The sequence below is a fragment of the Drosophila nasuta genome, chromosome 2L (assembly GCF_023558535.2).
Source record: "Drosophila nasuta strain 15112-1781.00 chromosome 2L, ASM2355853v1, whole genome shotgun sequence".
NCBI lineage: Eukaryota > Metazoa > Arthropoda > Insecta > Diptera > Drosophilidae > Drosophila > Drosophila nasuta.
In genome coordinates, this window is record NC_083455.1 from 13,912,856 (window position 1) to 13,932,905 (window position 20,050).

Consider the following 20,050-nt stretch of genomic DNA (forward strand, 5'->3'; position numbering starts at 1 on the left):
GTTTAACTGAAATTATTTTAAGCGTAGTCGGTCGTTGCTGCCAAAGGAACACAGTTTTGCCTCTTGGCCAACACACAACACAACACAACACACACACTCTCGCATAAAACATTTCTTCTCTTTCCTGCCTTTTGCTGATGCTCGTAAATGTTCCGACACTAAATTACCTACAGGCTATAATTGTTTTGTGTACAACATGGGAAAGGAGAAGGTGCAAGAGGGGCAAGTGTAAGCAGTAATAAGGGGAGTCGACGCTCGACCTGCCACAACAAGCAAAACTGTTGGAGAAAACTCGTGCAGTCTGCAAAACTGCAGTCAACAACTTGGCAGCCCACTTTGACTCGCCCCGAAATGCAGCAAAAAAAAAAGAAGAAAAAAGTTGCATAAAAATACTTATACTCGTACTTTGTATTTATAGCATTGCCAAGGCTTTCTGTAACGAGCCGCAATGTTTATTATAATCCTTTAAAAAGAACTCCATTAACACTGTGCGCAAACATTGTACAACAAAATGTACGTGTGAATAAAAACCTCATTTTGATGAAGCTCTTAAAAAAGGCTTATTTTAATTTATGATCATTTTAATTTCAAATGAAAGAGTTTATATGCGTTATAATGGTAGTTATATAATTCCAGCATTTCAAAGATTTAGCTCTAAATATCACTTTAGTTTTAACAAATGAATTCAATGAAGGCAGCAGCGTTTCTTTAGTCGAAGTAAACAGTTTAGGCAGCTAAAGCTTTTAACTCTTATTGAATTAATTCTTTAATATGATTTCACTTAAAATTGAAATCAGAATGCTTTGAATACAAAATTTAAGAGTTCTTTCACCACATAAAATTTAAATTAAACGGTTCTAAAGGAGAACCCCTTTAACCCCTTTTTTTAATACAAAAATAAAATATTTTCTTTGCTTAAAAGTTTAAAATAAAATTGCAATAGTATTTCTTGAGATATGACATTTATAATTAAATTACGATAAGCTACACTTTTCTTTAGCTTCTTCTAAACCAAATCTTAATTCATTAAACTCATTTCCTTTTTATCTACGCTTCACAAACTTACGAATTAAAAATTATTTTGGACACAAAACTTTTTACAAATCTCATTAAACTAAAAAGACTGCTCAGGCTAATTCAATTACTATTTCTTTACCAAATAGCAAGTCAAAAATCTGGAACACAGCATGAATCACAGTTGCAGCTAGAAGCCAGAACACACAGTGAGAGCCAGCAGTTAAATCCACTTGGCAAATCAGAAGTAAATGGCGCACACAATAACTAAAAATATGAATATTCACATACATATGCAACGATGTCGTTTTCAATAATATGTTTTACACACACAAACACAGAAAAAAAAGGAAAAAATTAATTAAATTCTTACAATCAATTTGCCATGAAATGGCCGCTGAATGGGGGAAACTCACTTCCAATTGATTTGCTGGTGGTTTTGTGGCACCTACACACACACACACACTCACAATGTGTGTATGTATTGCGGTGTGTGTGTGGCCAGTGTTACAATTTTGCTGATGCAGTTGAATTTTAATGAAAGCGCTTTTATATATGGTATATATATATATGTATTTTTTTATTCGCACAGAAAATTGAATTATAGCAGACAGAGTGAGAAGAGAAACATGAGAGTTGAGGAGCAGGGAGAAAAATGCAAGACTTGTTGAGATTTTCAATTTCTATTGAACTTGTGTGTACGTGTGTGTGTGTGACTGCAAATTGAAAAGTAGCTCTGAATAAAAATGAAATGAAAATCATGAAAATGAATGAAGCAAGCAGCAGCGGCTGCCACAATTTTCGTATTGGTGCCAAGAACTCGGAACTATGAAATTGAGTTAGCTGGATTTTGACTTTGATGCACATGAATTATTCAACTGAAAAAATGTGCAGCTGGCTTAGCCCTTTTCTTAGTTCTCTCTCTTACTTGATGAAAACACTAATTGAAATGAAGAGCTTGACGGACTTCATCTAAATGATATTAATAACAAGAAAAAATGCTTCAATCGAGTGTACACAACTGTGAGACCACTTATTTTGAATAAAATGAAAACTGTATTCTTAAAATATAACAAATTATAAACCAAATGATATATTTGTAATACTATTTAATTTAAAATATACCATAGTGTAAAAATATGTGTGATGCATTATGATAACTCTTGGCTACTCAATGCTCTAAATATACCAAATACTATATTTAGTATATTAATATACTATTTAATTTAAAATACACATAGAGCTAAAATATGTCTGATGAATTATGATAAGTCTTTAGTACTCAAAGCTCTAAATCTAAATCTGTATTCAGTACATCAATATACTAATTCATTAAAAAAATACCATACAGTAAAAATATGTCAGACAATTATTGAGTCTTTACCACTCAATGATCCAAATATACCGAAGGCAATATTTGGTATATCAATACTCTATTTCATATAAAACATATCACAGAGTAAAAATATATCAGATAAATCCTGATAACTCTTAACTACTCAATGCTCTAAATGTTAAATCATTCTTTTAACAATTAAGTAGAGTATTAACTCTTCTGTTCAAAAAAGCCATATTTGAACAAAGCCGCATTAAAAACTAAGTGTGGGAATTGCGCACAAATTTGCATATTCATCGTAAAAAAGACAACGGGAGGAGAGCCAAAAACTGAACTGAACAGAGATTATAAGTTTCACAACTCAATAATTAAAAGTAAACCGAACAAAAAGAGCAGTAAAAAATACAACAGCACAAATTATGATTAAATCGTGCCAAAGAGCAACGACAAATTGCAGACGATGATGTTTTTTTATGGTGTCAGAGTTGAGTTGAGAGTTAAGAGTTGCCAAGTTTGTTGTAGCTCGTTGTCACATTTTTTTTTTTTTTTTTATATATATTTTTGGGGTCATGTCAGCCTAAAATCCAAAAGCCTGAAGCCTCTCATCTTAAGCAGCTTATTACAAATTTCCATGAGAGTGAATGTGATTGTATGTGTGAGTAGACCCGTAATTTATTTCGGGTGTGTAAAATACTCAACAGCGTTTTGAAGTTGTGTAACGCGTCTCTTGAGGCAAGCGTAAGAGCAGAGCAAGCAAAGTGATTGCAAATAATTGTAATTGAAGATGCCAATTGTTTGCCAGCAATTAGCGTTGTCTGCATGTGTCGCACATTGCGTATACTTAATATTGAGTGGTACGTGTGTGTGTGTGTGTGAGGGTTATTTAAATACCATACAACATGCATGTTTACGCCCGCATCTCAATCAATTTGTATTCAAATATCTCTTTTATGGGCTTGGTCTTTAAATCAATCCAAATCGACGACATCCGCTTGAGCAATTGACCTGCTTTAACATATTGTTTATCATTTGTTTTTAGCCAACTAATTAATGAGCGTGAATGAGTCAGAATAATTATGAAAGCGACTAGCTAAATATTTATTTAAATTGAAATATTGAAATATCAGTTGTTACCATTTTGAGAGCTAAAACCCATAATTCAGCTGTTGTTAAGTTTATATTTCCTTGCTTTAAATAATATAAACATTGTGTTTTTCAGTTTACAATTGAGTTTCATTGAATCTAAAATTTCGTTTCTTTAAAACATAACTAAATCTTTTACTCTTGAAATTTAAAATTCATCTTTGGTTAAGTTTACAATCCTTCCCTCTCAATTTCATTTGAGCTTTATTTCAAAAAATATTCTCAACAATTTCCCTGGCAAAAATTACTATTAACTTCTGCAACTTCATCTCTCCTCTTTTAACTCTATTAATTTCATGGCGCGTTCGCTTTGCGCTGCAAAAATTGGAATTTTGATATCATCATTGTAAGCTGTGTATTTTTTCGGGCAATATTCTTAAACACACACACACAGAAGTTGAAGGAAGCAAATAACTGGAACTTACTCTTTCGGCATGCTTAAATTCTTAATAAACGGCTTTAAATATATCGCAAGAAAAGAAAACTTTTTAATACCCCACAAACAAAATAAAAAAGGGGCGAAAAGCTGCAGAACGATGGCGCAACTTTAAGTCGCTGCCTGTTTTCTTCTGCCCTTTTTCCTTTTGTTTTTTCGGTTTTCACAGATCAACTCTCTGCGATGAAAGATGACGATGACGACGATGATGCTGATGCTGCTGCTGCTTCTGCTGATGGTGTGGGTGGGGCAAGCAATGAGATATGTGGGGGGTCGGCATGAGTTGTGGAGGCAAAGGCATTTATTAACATTGCCAGGGCGTGGCAGCTGCTGCCAAAAGGTGTTAAGTGGCAGACACGTCGACGTCGACGTAGAGCAAATGATGATGAGGCAAACTCGCTCATACGAGCGCGTTGAGCGTTGGCTTAAGCCTCCCCTTTCCCTGCCATGCTCCAATGCCGAAAATGAGCGCGTCGAGAAATCTGCGTAAAATTTACAGCACAGCCCCATAAATTACAACAAGCGAGGCAGCAACAACAAATAAATATTAAAAATTGAATGATAACGGGAGTGGCATAGGCGACAATAGACTAGAGGATACCCTGCTTAACAAATGCAAGAAATTTCATATTTAAATTGTGTGAGAAATACAATATATGAAATAAAAAAAATGTACATAAAACATACAAAAGTGGAAAATAATTAACTTATAGAATTTGATTTTTCAAATATTATATAATATTATATAAATTAATTTATAGCTAAGTTATTTTAATCTTACATTTAAATGATTCTAAGCTCTTAATTGCAAATACGCTTTAATTGGGAATACGATTTGAAAATCTTAACTTTTATTATTTTAACTATTTTATTGGCAATATAAGCTTTAAAATGCTTCGTTTATATTACATTTTTTTGTATTTAATGTTATTCTTCAAAAATATATTTTATTAATTTTTTTCATGTTGGTTTTTTTAATATTCCTATCATAAGAAGTATAATATTTCTAAATTAAGAGTTGAAGTTGTTATTGTTGTTCCTTAATTTTTAATATAATAAAATGTGACCAAAAATTGATTAATTTATATGATTTTTTGAATTGATGTAAATTTAACTTTACTTTACTTTGTTATCTTACTTTACTAATATTCTCACTTAAGTCTTAAATATAATTATAGTCAATTTTACTTTACTTTGCTTTACTTTTCTATTATTCTCATTTAATTCTGAAATCTTTTTAATGATGTACTTTGGCTTTTTAATTATGAATTCAAAATACATATATTTAAAAACACTGATAATTCTTGTCTTTGAGATATATTTCTTTAATAATGTCATGACATTTCAATAGTTTTTCATAATCGGACTTGATACGTTTGGTCTTGCTTTAAACTAAAATTTAAAGCTTATTACAGAACGCAAAAGACAAGTAGTAACTTCGATTTTCTTTGTTCCAATATAAATCTTTTGAAATTTATAAAATTCTCATCAACTTTGTAACATAACTGGCGAGCCTTCATTATACCCGCTTAACAAGTTGCCCGATTTGCAGGGTACGCGATATACCATCGCGTTGGCAAGAAATATTTATGAAAATATCTGCACCGTTACCAATTCTCCAAGGAAGCACGGCACCAGAGCTCTGGCAATTTTTTGTAGCTGTTATTTTATTTTTAATGGCTAATTAAATTGGCAAGCGAAAAAGCGAGCAAAAGATGCGAGATGCGTCGCTGCAGCAGACTTAAAGTTGAAATTTCCAATTGAAAAAGTTGCGAGCGATGGCCAACCGAATTGGAAATTCAATTGGAAAACAACTGCTAACAGAAACGCATCAAAACACACACACACACACGTATATAAAGCGTTTACTGGCCACAAACACACACACACACACTCTTTCACACACATACATACATGAGCAATCGCAGCACAAACATTTGCACAAAGTTACGGACAACGCGCTCTTGGCTGTGGTCAGAAATGCGAAATAAGAAAAGCGCTTTTAGAGCTGAGCAGCAAAAAAGCGACACTAAAGATGCTATCTACGTATTCTGGTTAGTGCAATTGGTTCTAGTTACTCTGTAAAGAGGAGCTTATCTAAGGAATGTTTGACAAAAGAAAATGATGTTAACTAGATCATTAGGAAAAACTTTGAGTAATACAAATAATGGAAGAAATTGTCCATTAATTTAATTAATTTACTAAACATATTTCTTAATTTGTGCTGTGCTGAAAAGTTTATTTTTTCAATATAATTTATTACATTTTTGTTTACTAAAATTCTCAATATTATAGCCAGAGCAAGTAAGTTCCTAAGCTGCACAAATAGTATATTGTTTATTTATTAGATTCTAATAAAATAAAGCTAAAGCTGACGTTCACACAATTTCATTCTATTCTCTATTTTTTTTTGTTCGTATTTTAATTGATTTATGTCTCGACTGTCTATCGCTAATAGTTGCATCAACTTGTTTGACACCTCGTTTTAGCGGCTAGACTGTCAAAATTATAGACTTTAATTAAAATCTGTATATACATTTTGAATACAAAACTCTTTTTTTATATTATTGCTCATGGTCAATATCATCATCAAAATTCCAAACCTTTTATAAATTATGTTCTTGTTTTCTATCTTATTTTAATGAATGATTTATAAATCTTATAATCATATTTTTTCATTCAGTAAAATTTGAATTTTAATTTTAAGAACTTTTTTATCACTGCTTAACAACTTTATTAATTTTATCCTAATATTTCCAATTTATTCAACTTATTGCTTATTGCTTTAATTTTGTATTATATACTTTTGTTGGAATAATGTAAGTTTGAATATTAACGATCTTGCAGCATTTATTAATTAACAATGCTTTTCAAAGTTCAATCAAAGTTGATTGTTCTTTATTCAAGACTAATATTAATATAATTATTGGTGTTCGCTTTTGCAATCTTGAATAAAACACAAATAATTTTGATTTGAGTTGTCGTTTTAAGGTTATACCGTAACTAACTACTTACAGCACCATTAGTTAAGAGATTTTTAGATAAATAAATACGTTTGTTTTGAAGATGTCTAATCTTTTTCTTATGTTTTCTTATGACATACAAATCTTTATTAAATATTCAAGACACTTCATTAAAAATTTTTTTTACTTGCATATACATTTTCGTAACCATACATTTTTTTCATTAGAATAAGAACGTTATTAAAATGAAAATCAGCCAATACTTTAGAAATAAGTTAGTTTAAATTATATCTAGCATTTTTTAATAAATAAAGAACGTTTTTTTAGTTAAATGTCAATAATTCTATCAAACATATTTCCAACAGTTGTAGAAACTGACTCTCGCAGAACTCTTAAAGTGTTTCCTCTATCCGATATTGATCAAAGTTATAGCTTCTCTTAAGCCCAACCTTATTTGCTAGCTAATCACGCGCTCATCTCTAGCTGCAAATGCATTTGGAGACGTTCAGGAAAATTACGTCAGTGGCTTGGCTCAAATACACACGGAAAGAGACACACACAAACTCAACTCTAACACACACACACACACACACACATAGATAAGTGACTGCTTTGGTGCTTAAGAGATAGAGCAACCAACACACATGCCTCGATGGGCAAACAGTGCGTGTGTCTATCGCTTTGGAGTAACTATGTGTGTGTGTGTGCCAAATACGTAAAAGCAGAAGCAGCAGACTAAGTTGGCAATGTTGCCATGTACTCTCCGCTACCCTCTCCGTCCACCACTTTACTGCTGCCTTTGCCTCTGATCGCTGCCTCGGTTGCTGCCAATGACGCAGACGATTGAATCTGGCCTCAAAAAGCCATCGAAAGAGCTTTGGGAGAAGGAGAAAGAGGAGGAGGAGGAGGAGGAGGAGGAGGAGGGGAAACAACGTCGCGACGACGCGTTGTGCGAGAATTGGGTCAAATGCCGCATTTTTGGCCTGCAGCTCTAGCTTGCTGCCTGCTGCCTGCTAACGGTTAATGTTATTGCGCTTTTGCCATTTATCGCTGGCCATTGTTCTTGGCCGTCCCTCTTCCCTCTTCTCTCTCTCCAGCTGAGATTTGTTACCAAAGCAAGAGTTGACTCAAAGTCAAATAGGCGCACACACAAAAGTCAAACGGCAGCCGCTTGGCTTGAATTTACTTTACGACTCCATTGTAAACGGCATAATGATGGAGTCGAAGTCGCATTTGGAGTTGGAGTTGAAGACACAGTCGAAGTCAAGATTGTGTCTCGTGTGTATGTTTGTTGCACAAATTTGTTGTTCAGCAAATTGTGTGCACTTATGATTAGAAATTTTGTGAAATTTGCTACCGTTTGCCTGCCTATTATGATTAGTTTGTTTATTTGCAGGCTAATGGAAAAAGGTCGTAAGGCTAACCGAAGAAATCACTTATAAATACATATAGACTGTGTGTAATGAAGTGTGGCTGCAAATCAAATGCCATCAATGTATTGGGAAATAAATTTATTAAGATTTCAATCAAATTCAAACTGGAAATGCCAAAGGAATTTAATATAGCATAAAAAGAAGTGTCTTTGTGCATTTGAATTACACAATAATAATATCCATATTCATCATAAGTCTTCAAGAGATATTTCTTTCTGATGTCATAAACATGTCAATAGCTGTTGATAAACGAGTTTATAAGTTTTGGTTTGGTTTTAGAGTAAAGTTTGAAGCAATTTAAAGGAATGTCATTATTTTGATTTTCTTTGTTTCAATGTAAATCTTTCTAGGTGAAAAGTTAATCTTTGGTCTTTATTTTGTATTATAAATTCTCACTAAATAATTGAGAAATATGAACATTGTTTCAATATAAAAATAACAAGGTATGTCTCAAAATTTGCAACCAGAGACTAATGTAGTTATGACTACTTTACCTTAAAGTTAAGTCCGTAATTTTTAGGTAGTATTATAAAGCTAAAATTTTAAGCACTCAAAATTGAAAACATTTCTTTCATTTTGTTTGTTTCCTTATAAATATTTGTAGGCACAAAATTATCCTCTGTTTTTTATTTTGTATTATAAATACACATTAAACAATTGTAAATTATCTTTCTTTATATATAAAAAAATATAAATTATGTCACTAATTAGAAACCTTTGTAGTCTCTACTCCAAAGTTAAGACTGCAATTTTAAAATATTACTCTACTTTGGATATATAAAATAAAATTAAAATAATATAATATAATATATAATTGTATATAATGAAGAAAATTAAAAACATAAATTTCACACCATATATATGTAATTGAATATAAGGAAGATTACATAATATTAAGCTCAAATAAAAATAAATATTATCACTTTGAGGCTAATAATCGAGAGCTGAACAAAAAAAGTAGCTGACATGCTTTGTGTGCACAATAAACAGCTTTTTCTCGGTCACTTTATGTCTATTTAATGTGCGATTTAAGCGCATTTTAAAGACAGCAGCTGTTTTGCCCCAGAAAGTGTTGGGCAACTTCAATTGGCCATAAAAAGGAAGCAACGCTCATAACGCTTTGAATCCTTTAAAGCAAATTCCTGATTTTATGCGCAGCTTTTTTCCCCCCATTGTTTGTGTTTGAGGTAAAAGTTTTGCGTGGAATTTGTTTTTTTTTTTGGGGAGAGGGAGAAAAACAAGTCTGGGATTTTATTATTAAATTACGCATTATTAGGATGCTTAAAAAGTAATGTTATTTGGCTGCTAAACGCATTCTTGTTATTGCATTGTATGCAGACATATAGAGTAAGTATAAAACGTAGCGGCAGCTATTAAAGTTTAATTAATTTGTGCAACAAATTTTTCTGGGGCAAGTCTGTAGCATAATAATTATGATTACTTTCATTTAATAAACGTCATCATTATTAAAATTAATTTGATGGCGCAAAGTTGCTGCTGACGTCATTGTAGTCCCTTCTGGTTGCTGCTTCTGGTTGCTTGGTTGCTGCTGTTGTTGTTGTTGCTGTGGCTTTAACAACATTCTGTGACAACCATTTGCCAGGGGCTACCAACTGAGCTGGCGTTGCAAACTGATTGGAGCGCAGTTTGTCGGTTGTCAGTTGTGTTTTTTCGTTGTTGTTGCTGTTGTAGCTTGTCTGCTGCTGTTGCAATTAATGATGTTGCAGCCAGTGTGCCGAGAAATGCCGCAGGCAAACAGTGACAACAACTCGACGCCTCAAACTCTCTCTCTCTCTCTTCCGTCTCTTCGATATATTTCACTTCTTTTGCCAATTGAGACATTTTGCAAATTTAATGTTTTAATTAGTGCTGGCGCCTAAGCCAAGGGCCAACACATTTTCGACAGTCCTTTTTGTGAAATGAACTTGCCTGCTAAAATTTATGAGGCACAGTCAACATTTAAGCTTAACTGCCAACTAAGAACCCTCAACTCCCCTACCCCCCTTAACAGTACCTGACCAAAGTGCTATCTGCAGCTGTACGTGTGCTCGGAGGAAATTTTGTTACTTTGGCTTGGGATAGATTACTCGGTACCTGATGCGAGCGTGGCTGGCATTTGAACGAGTTGCAGTCTAACATAGAATATGTTGCACACACACATACATGTGTCCACAAATGAAATGTTTGAACTAAATCCCATTTGTCACGCCTGCAACGAGCCGTCGTTCGCTCGGTGCTCGACCTGCTCGGTTTGTCAGTCTCCATTGACCCGGCAATGCGCCTCGCTTCGCTTCACCTCGCTCGCCTCGTCTCGCCTCATCGCACTCAGGTGCTACTCTCTAGGTGGATTTTGGCTCCATCGTAAAATCTAATATAAATGCAAACGCAAATGTCAAAAATTGTAAAATTAAAAATCACATCTGGCGAGTCCTCAACATCGTCACCGCCACCGCCACCACATCGACTAGCAACTATTTTTGTACTATGCACATATGACGTATGCGCAACATTTTTCAACAACTGTCACATTACGTATACGCAATCAGTCGTCGTGTCGCCGGAATGTATTCCACATATTGACAAAAAATTTACACTGCAATGGCTGATAAAATGAACTAGCTGCTTTTTAGTGCCAAGCATAGGCGACTATTAAGATACCCTAGGATTTATATGCGAATAGAAAGGGCAGAGAAATTAGTTTAGTTTCGGAATGAATGATGAATAAAGTAAGTAACAATCTTTAGGAAAGCGTAAAGGAAATAAACTTTGAATAACTTGAATTATAATAGAATTTGATGGCAGATAAGCATGTGATGAAAGGCTTAGCAAAAACGTTGTTAAATACAGTTCAGAATGAATTGACTAAAAATAACTTTAGGGTTTTATCAACGATTTAAAAATAAATAATTCTGATAAATAATTACTTTTATATTATAGATAAATTTGTATTTTCGAATATTTAAGAAGTAGCTATAAATAAAAATCTCAAGAATTTCATTTCAGTATCGTCAGAAAAAGTTTATAATTTCATTACTTTTTCATCGACTGCGATTAACAACAGAAGAAAACCTTGATAATGAATCAAATTTTGATTGTAAATCATTTATTAAAATGCAGATGTCTTAAAGAGGGAAAACTCTAGTATTTATATAATTTAAAATTTTAATTTTAAATAGTAAATATATCCAATTTTATACAACTCTGAAAGTATCATAAAGTTAAGGTATTTTTTTTGAAGCTACGCGCGTGCACAGCGAGATGTGTTTGAAGGGTTTTTACAATAAATGTCAGGAATGTTGATTGAACCGCTCGCTAGTTTGCATATCATATGAGTAAAATACATGAGTACAAGCATACCTCTACAGACATAGCAAACAAATGGTAAAATGTGTTTGGCTTATAATACAAAATAGCACAAAATTTTACAAATGCTGTCAACAATTTTATTGAAAAAAAATAACAGGAACAAGTCGAATGAAAATTTCATCAATATGAAATGTTTTTTCTCTGGAAGTGTGAGTGCAAAAGAGAGAAGATAGAGACAGTCAAATGAATGTATATTGAAATATTGCGAAATATTTGGATGTACTCGTAGCTATTCATGCATGAATTGGCTGTCACTGAATGATGAACCCTGCGATTGGGGATTACGTATTGGCATTGGGTCACAGTACGAAACCAAATGTAGAATGAGGATGACAATGATGAAGATGATGAATTTACGAGTATAATTATTTATGCAACTTTTCGAATTTAAATTACAATGCGTCAAGTTTCATTTATATGCCATGTTGCATTTGGTTTTTAATTTACACACATTCGCTTACTCCTTTCTTCTCTGCGTCTGTCTGCTAAATGAATTTTATGTTAATTTATGCACAGACATCAGCAAAACTAAAGCACAGGTCGAGCTGAGGAACTCTTGCCCAACTTTTCATACACAGACTAATTGACACACACTTACACACACACACACAAACTCCCTCGCACACACCCATGAGTAATGCGAGAGTGTAACACACGCAACTCTGCTGCAAAACGGAAACGGAAATATGCGCAATTTTTCAACAAGACAATGTCTGACGTCGTCTGCGAAAAAAGGGAAGAAAAAACCCAGTAGACACAGCAACAAGACAGCACAGAGTAAAAAAAAAAAAACGAAAACAAAGTAAATGGAAATGATAAACCGAAAAGTTTTGCCGGCGTTTTCTCAACTTTCTGCAGTTGCACAAAATTGTTTAAGTTTTTGCTTTTGAGTTTGAATTTGAATTTGAGTTGCAAGTTTGCTTTTGTTTCAAGTGCATTTTTTAATTTTAACTACGTTTATGTCTGCCATTTTTTTTGTTGGCCTTTGCATTTCGATATAATTACAGAAGTGCGTGCCAAGTGGACAGATAAAACGCTGAGCACAACTCAAACCCAAATAAAACTTTTACACAATTGGGTCAATTAAAAACTTGTATTGTGGTTATGCAAAAATGCCTGAAGGAACTTAACTTTAAGCTGCCAGATAAATAGTTGCACAACTCTTAATGCACTATTCTTATATGTATTTTGGAGTTGGAGAATGAAACTTGGTTAAGGAAATCATGTGTGGTTTTTAATTCAATTTTAAAGGATTACAATTACGTGCATCAATTATGTTCTACTCACAGTTGAGTTGCATTTAGAATAATAAAATAATGTTGGAGCCTGAGAACTGCATTAAATAGATACACAATTGAAAAACAATAATAATTATTATTGTTATGATTTATCTGCGATATATGGCAGCGGAAGCAAGCGTGCATAAGGCTCACAGTTAAAGTCAACTAGTTTGGCTGTAATCAATTTATTGCAATATGCATAAATACCACAAATCCAATAAATATGTCCAAATACATTTGCAAGGAAATTACGCTTTTAACAAATGACATTTTACAACAGCTTTTTTTTAGCGCATGTCTGTTTATACCCGCTACACATAGGGTAGAAGGGTATTATAACGTTGTGTAAAATATAGAATTAGGTATCTGCGACCCCATAAAGTATTCCTATTTATTTTTGATCAGCCTCAACAGCCGAGACGATATATTAATATATTAATGTACTAAATATAGCCCTTGGTATATTTTTAGTATTTTTCTGATATATTATTTCGGTGTATTTTACTCTGTGTGGTATATTTTAACTATATATAGCCCTTGGTATATTTTTAGTATTTTTATGATATATCAATTCGGTATATTTTGCACTATGTGGTATATTTTAATTGTAGTACTATGTCAGTATATTTATTTGGTATATTACCGCACTGCTTTGCCTATATTCAAAGTGGGTACCAGATATCTCACAGTCGAGCACATTCATGAGTCCTACTTTTTTTTTATTTTTGTGTTGTCTGTTGCAGTTGTACTTTAAACAAAAAATGAGCTCAGCTCAATTTGAATCGTTCGCCTATTAAATGAGTTCAGCAAGTGCCATAAATATGCAGCATTAATTTTAAGCACTTTTCTGCATAAAACAATAAAAAATTGTTTATCAATTGCTGCCACAAGCACGCAATGCAAGGAATGCATTCAAATGAGCCGCAAATAACAACAATTGTAAATACGAGACGAGAGTTCGAATATGCGAATGCATATTTATTTATGATGAACGCGGGCAAACGTCAAAAAAAGTCAGACAAAGTAAAACGAAAAACAATATGCATGCAATTTATTACAATTTGCTATAAAATCTTAAACGGATTTCAAATATTCAACGTGAAGTGTCAAACTTGTACATTTCGCTGAGCTTTGAGTTTTGTAATGCGCTTTCAATTACCGTTAAAATGCTAAAGAATATAAGCAGATAAAAGTGGAAATCAAAAGGTGAATTTAAGCGATTTAATATCATTTGAGCTCAACACAATTCTGTTTCGATTAATTATCTGCTGACAGCGGGCCATCATCAGTCAGGCGGACATAATTTCACTCATTAATCACAAAATAGTTTTGGTTTATTATCGTTAGCTTTCTAATGAAGTGTCCACTTTTGTTTGTTATGCAAACAATGGAAAAATGTCATTAAATCAGTGCATAAAATGACACAACACAATCGCAATGGCAAATGCAATTCAACTATAATATTAATTAGAGACAAAACAGAGAATAAAGCTGAGATAAAGAGAGAGAGAGAGACGGAGGAGGGATAAACAAAACAGGTCAGTGCATAAATTGCTAGAAAACGGCAAAAGCCGGAAGAAAAGACAACACAAATACTCGCGAATGAAAACGAAGCGCAAATAGAGACAAAGTCAGTCGAGACGCGGGGCGACAACTTCATGAATTGTGCAATGTGCGAACGAATGCGCCAAAAGAGTCTTTAACCAAGAAGAAATTGATGTAATTGAATGCAGACTATGAAATGCACTTGCTGAGAGGATAAAGTATTTCAGAGCAACTATTTGGAGACTTAACTAAAAAGTAGTTGATGTAAAGTATAAACAAGTAAGAAAACTACCGAGCTACCGATTTTGAATTAAAGCAAAACAGTGCTGTATTATTCTTAAAATATATAGTTAATATACCGAAAAATACTAATATATACAAAGAGCTATATTTGGTATATTGACATAGTAATACATTTGAAATATACCACAGAGTTCGAAAATATACCACATTAATATATACCATAAAATACTAAAATATACAAAGAGCCATATTTGGTATATTGACATAGTACTGCATTTGAAATATACCACAGAGTGCGAAAATATACCATATTAATATACCACAAAAATACTAATATATACAAAGAGCTTTATTTGGTATATTGACATAGTAATACATGTGAAATATACCATAGAGAGCGAAAAGTGATGTTTTATTATTAAAATATACCACAAAAATACTAAAATATACTATTCTATGGGTCTTAAAAGTTTTAAACTAAACTGACTTAAATTAAACCCACATAAATTGTGAAATGAGTAACGAAAATGTTGATTATCTTCTCTCTGAGTTGACCTCACTTTTGCTAATCTAATTCTCTTTTATTCTCCCACTTTTGCTCCCACTTCCCGACTTCACTGAAGTACCTCCGGTTAGGGTGTTTAAGCGGCACCAAAAACAGACATAAGACAATAAATTAAAATGCAAATTTAAACGTAAATGAGTGCAAACCGTAAACACTTGCGACGCGTAGTGTTTTAGCTGCTGCAGTTTGGCCAGAGATATATCTGTAGAACAGTGTGCAACTTGCAACTGTGCAACTGTGCAACTGGCAACTGGTTACTGACAACTCAAGGCTACACTGCAGCAAGTGGCGACAATGAGACTCCGCTGTGTCTACGCTGTGTGCATACATAAAACAGGAGCGGAGTCAGTGTTGCGAAAAATGATAGCAAACTAAAATTGAAACTATTTTAGCAGCAAAAATTAAATTCAGAATAAAGTCAATAACAATTGCTCACTCATTTTTCATAGAAAAACTTTTGCAATTATCCGCAATGTGTGCTTAAATTAAAAAGTTTGAGTTAAACAACTCAACTAAAATTTTTTAAGTTCCACAGCAAAATTCATATAATTCTAATAAGTTACATAATTTCAGTATTTACCTCAAACTTTTCATTAAATAAATTAGAGCAGAATATGTTTGCTAAAACATTTTATGCAATTCGAAATTGCGTTGTCTCAAAAGTTAATTATGAAATTATTTGCAATACATTTAAATTGAATTATAAACTGTATTCTATATTTTAAATACAAGTCTTTGCCATAATCTGGCCAAAGAGAAAATTAAATTGTAGAATTAAAATTCGACATTGTATACAGCGTAGATACGATTTCTTCAGATTTCTTAGTGTTTTAGAAAAATTGAAAAATGTTGTATACTGTTGATTTTGAAAGTCTTAAGCTTAAATTATTTGACCGAAGTAAAGTCTGCAAAGTTAATTCACTCCATATGTTATTTACAGTTCTAAAGAGCCACCCTCAAATACCCTCTACAATCACAATCCGCTACTGCAACAGCAGACAGTTTAAACTGATGAGGCGGAAGTGACATGGAAAGGGAAAAAAAAAAAACTCAGCAATTGCTTCGGAAATGCCAAAGACTTGGCGACGACCAACTGACCCAAAAAATTAAAAAAAAAAAGTGAAAAAGAAAAGAACAAGTTGCGAAAGGGAGACAAGAACTAGATGAATTAGAATGTGATGCAAATCTTTTGATAGTAGATTGCCATTGAGATACAAGTACCATTGTATCTTGAAGATTGAGTTTGCGCTTGAAGGTCGCAAGCGAAACGAAGAAAGTGTTGAACACGCGCCAAAAAAAGCCAATTGACTTTGGCCCTTGCCAGTTACCCAGTTACCACGCTTCACTTACCCAGACATTGCCTAATTACAATCAGTGTAGAAAACAAGTGCAGAGCAGACTTACCTAGAAAAGAAGAGGAGAAAACAAATATTAATAAAGGCAAAAATTTATACAAATTCTATATTTTGTTTAATTAGTAATCTAAAGTTTTGAAAATTATAGTTGCGCAGTAGTTTTCTCATTTTTTGTTTCACTTTTTAAGTAGCGAAATGCAAATAAAACAAATCAGAAATCCCTTCGTTAAGACCATGTAAATAAAAGAACCCAAAGTGCCAGTGGCTACTTGGTCGATTGTTTTGCTCAAAATGACTTTTTGTTGCTTTTAATGAGAGTGGAAACTGCCAGCAGGCCAAAAGTCAAGTCAAAGCAATTGCGAATATAAATGGATGGCATCGTATATTTATTGGAATTTATAGTTTGCTCGAGAGACACTCACTCGATTTATTCGTTGTTATTGCTGTTTTTTAGCCAAATTGAAAATGTGGCAAATTGCAATTCATTTAAGCATAATCTATTGATGTTTGACAAAAATTTTCAAGTTGCTTGTTATAAATATAAATTGACTAATCTTTGTAGTTTAGAGTTTATTCACTATTTGAATTAACAATGTTGAAGGTTTTATTGAAGTATTAATTAAAGGAAAAAAGAAATAACTTGCAATGATGACGTTGAAATATAATAATAACTGTAGTTTTTATAATTTTTAAAAATATTTAAGAAATACTGTAACTTTAAGGTATACTTTGAATATAGTATAGTATATGTAGAATATAAATATACCAAATATAGCAATTAGTATTTATTATATTATGGCATATTTTAAAATGAATATCGCAACTATTTCGCTTTTATGTTTTACTTATTTATCTTTAAACTAATCTATCAATCCTTAAAGATTTGTATTCATGTTTAAAATATATTTATTGTTATTTAATATTAATGGTCAACAACGTCAAGCCTATGTGATTTATTTGTGCCTAAACATATAAATTGAAGAAACATTGAATCAAAGCATTCCACTTCAAAAATGTAATATTTCTTTTGCCCAACGTTTCATATATCAAATATTAGCTGCAAAGTTTAGACAACGAAAGTAAATAAATGCGAATATATATTTTTTGGCAATGTGAGAGTACGGATGAAATGCCAAGTGCAAGCTTTCAATCTCACAAATCAAACAAACTAATGAACAAAATTCAAATAGTCTAAAAAATAGAATGCAATCAATACAAACGCGTGTGGTTCCCTCAACAGTGGCTTATATAAATCTACACCCACTCCATACACACACCCACATACACACAGTGTTTGGGGTGAAAACGTTTTCAATTTGAAATGTTAACCAAATGTGTTGAATTCAATTTCAAAGATTTTTCATCTAATTCAGCACGTTGATGTCGATGTCGATGTTGAATGTCGACACTCGGCCGGGAACTTTTGCAAAATGAATTATTGCTTCTGGCTGTTTTTCTTTAGACCTGCAACAGGAACTCACAAGAAAATTGGCCTATATCCAAAGCATACACAAGACGTTTGCCAAATGAAAATGAAAATGATTCATATACGAATGATGTTTGCAAACTGCGGCAGCAGCTTCTACTTTTTCCTCAGCTCTCAAAGTTGTGTTATATAAATACCACACAACATTGAAATAGCAGCAGCAGCAGCAGCAGCAACAAAATGGCAACAACTAAAACATTTGGCATTATCTTGATGGTATTTTGCCACCCGCACTTTTCTTTTTCTTCTTTTTTTTTTTGGCGACCCCGATACGAAAGTCAGACTCAGACGGAGACTCATCAAGCCACAGGCAAAGCCACAGCCACATCCACAGCCACATTCATTGCCACATCCACTTGCAGAGCCAATGCCAATCCCAATTCCCGCCAGGCAGTCCGCCAGGCTAAGCAGTCAATTCAGCCTTGAACTGCACAGTTTGACAGCTGAGCAACAAATAAACCTACATTCATAGTATTTATATATACTATATACAGTATATTCGCATCCATTGTACATGCAAAATCACACACATGCAGGTTGAATATATTTTAACAACAATTTGTTTTGGGACTTCATAGCAAATTTACACTGTTGGGTATGTTGTTGAAGGCCGACACTACAATTTTTTTCATGATTTTATTAGACTTGTATTTTTAAATTAGTTTTTAATAAATGGTATTTTACATTTTATAGAAACGTAGTCTTTAAAAGTTCATTTTAAACCAAATAAATCAAATGAAATATTTAAGGATTATTAGTCAAATGTATTTAATTTAAATTACATTTAAAATATTCATAATAAAACTCAATTTTTTGGTTGAGTTTCCGGTTTGATAGCTAAAAATAAATAAAATTAAATAAAAATTAAATTTATGTGCATCCATCTCAAATTCAATGTCACTTACAGGGTATCTGCCCTTCGACCTCCCTCCTGCTGACTGCAACAGTTTATTTAAAGTTTTTCTTGCATTCACATTAAATCTTTATTTCTTTGTTGTTGTTGTTTTGCATACAATATATTTGTGTAAATATATAGTTAACAACAAAATATACATATACCCAATTTTATCCAAACAATATGTGTAAGTTACTCTGTGTGTGTGTGTGTTTGTATATTTTAAAAGAGTTTTTTTTTGTGTAAAAAATAAAGCGAAAGAAAAACATGCAAAATTATTGTTATTTTTGTACTGTGACTTTGGGCACAATTTGCATAAACCGCAAAATCCGCTTGTTTGTACGAATACTCTTGTATTAGCATTTGCTTTTGCTCAGCAGCTAACACCAGAAGATAGAGTCTGTCCATCTTTCCGTCTGTCCTTCGTCTGCCCCGTTTGTCCAGTTGGCCAGCCCAATAAATTTGTTGTAACTTCCCAGCCAACCCGCAAGTCGTTTAAAATTTTCGAGCAGAGAAAACTTGTATTTTTTTTATATATTTTTTATAAGCAACAACAAAGATAATGTATACGAATATTTAAATTTTGCGGCTATTTGTTGTAAAACAAGCTTTGGGAGGTGGGGAGTCAAGTGTAGTGGCATGAGTATTCGTATCTTTTGGGTGTATTCATCTTTATTAGGCATTCATTCATGCGTTGAACTCAAGTCGATAAACTGTCCGAGAGACAAAAGTTTTGCAAGCCATGCAAAAATGATGAAACAGCAAACTATACGATGGAGTAGAGCGAGAGAGAGAGAGAGAGAGAAAGAGAGATATTGTATCTCTCCATTGTTTGGCTGTCGAACTACACACCCACCTAAAGACCTGTCTCTCTCTCTCTATCCATCTCTCTGGGGGGATTAGTTCCAGTGGCAGACATGAAAGCAACCCAACTAATAAGTTATCAATCAAATTTTTCGGGCATATGCCTGGACCTGCATGCAATCAATT

General features: G+C 33.1%; 2 protein-coding genes across 4 annotated transcripts in view; both read right to left on the reverse strand.

Moving 5' to 3' along the window:
- Positions 1-20,050, reverse strand: part of LOC132784578 (uncharacterized) — a 42,355-nt gene that overhangs the window by 20,422 nt on the left and 1,883 nt on the right. The window lies entirely within an intron of this gene.
- The window catches only part of LOC132784556 (leucine-rich repeat and fibronectin type-III domain-containing protein 3), a 76,348-nt gene that overhangs the window by 18,621 nt on the left and 37,677 nt on the right, over positions 1-20,050 (reverse strand). The window contains exon 1 of one of the 3 annotated variants that reach the window (XM_060790250.1): positions 16,675-16,728. The exons of the other annotated variants lie outside the window; for them this stretch is intronic. The gene's annotated coding sequence lies outside the window, so the exon portion shown is untranslated. Of the gene's footprint in view, positions 1-16,674; positions 16,729-20,050 lie in introns of those variants that run through there. 3 annotated transcript variants of the gene reach the window in all.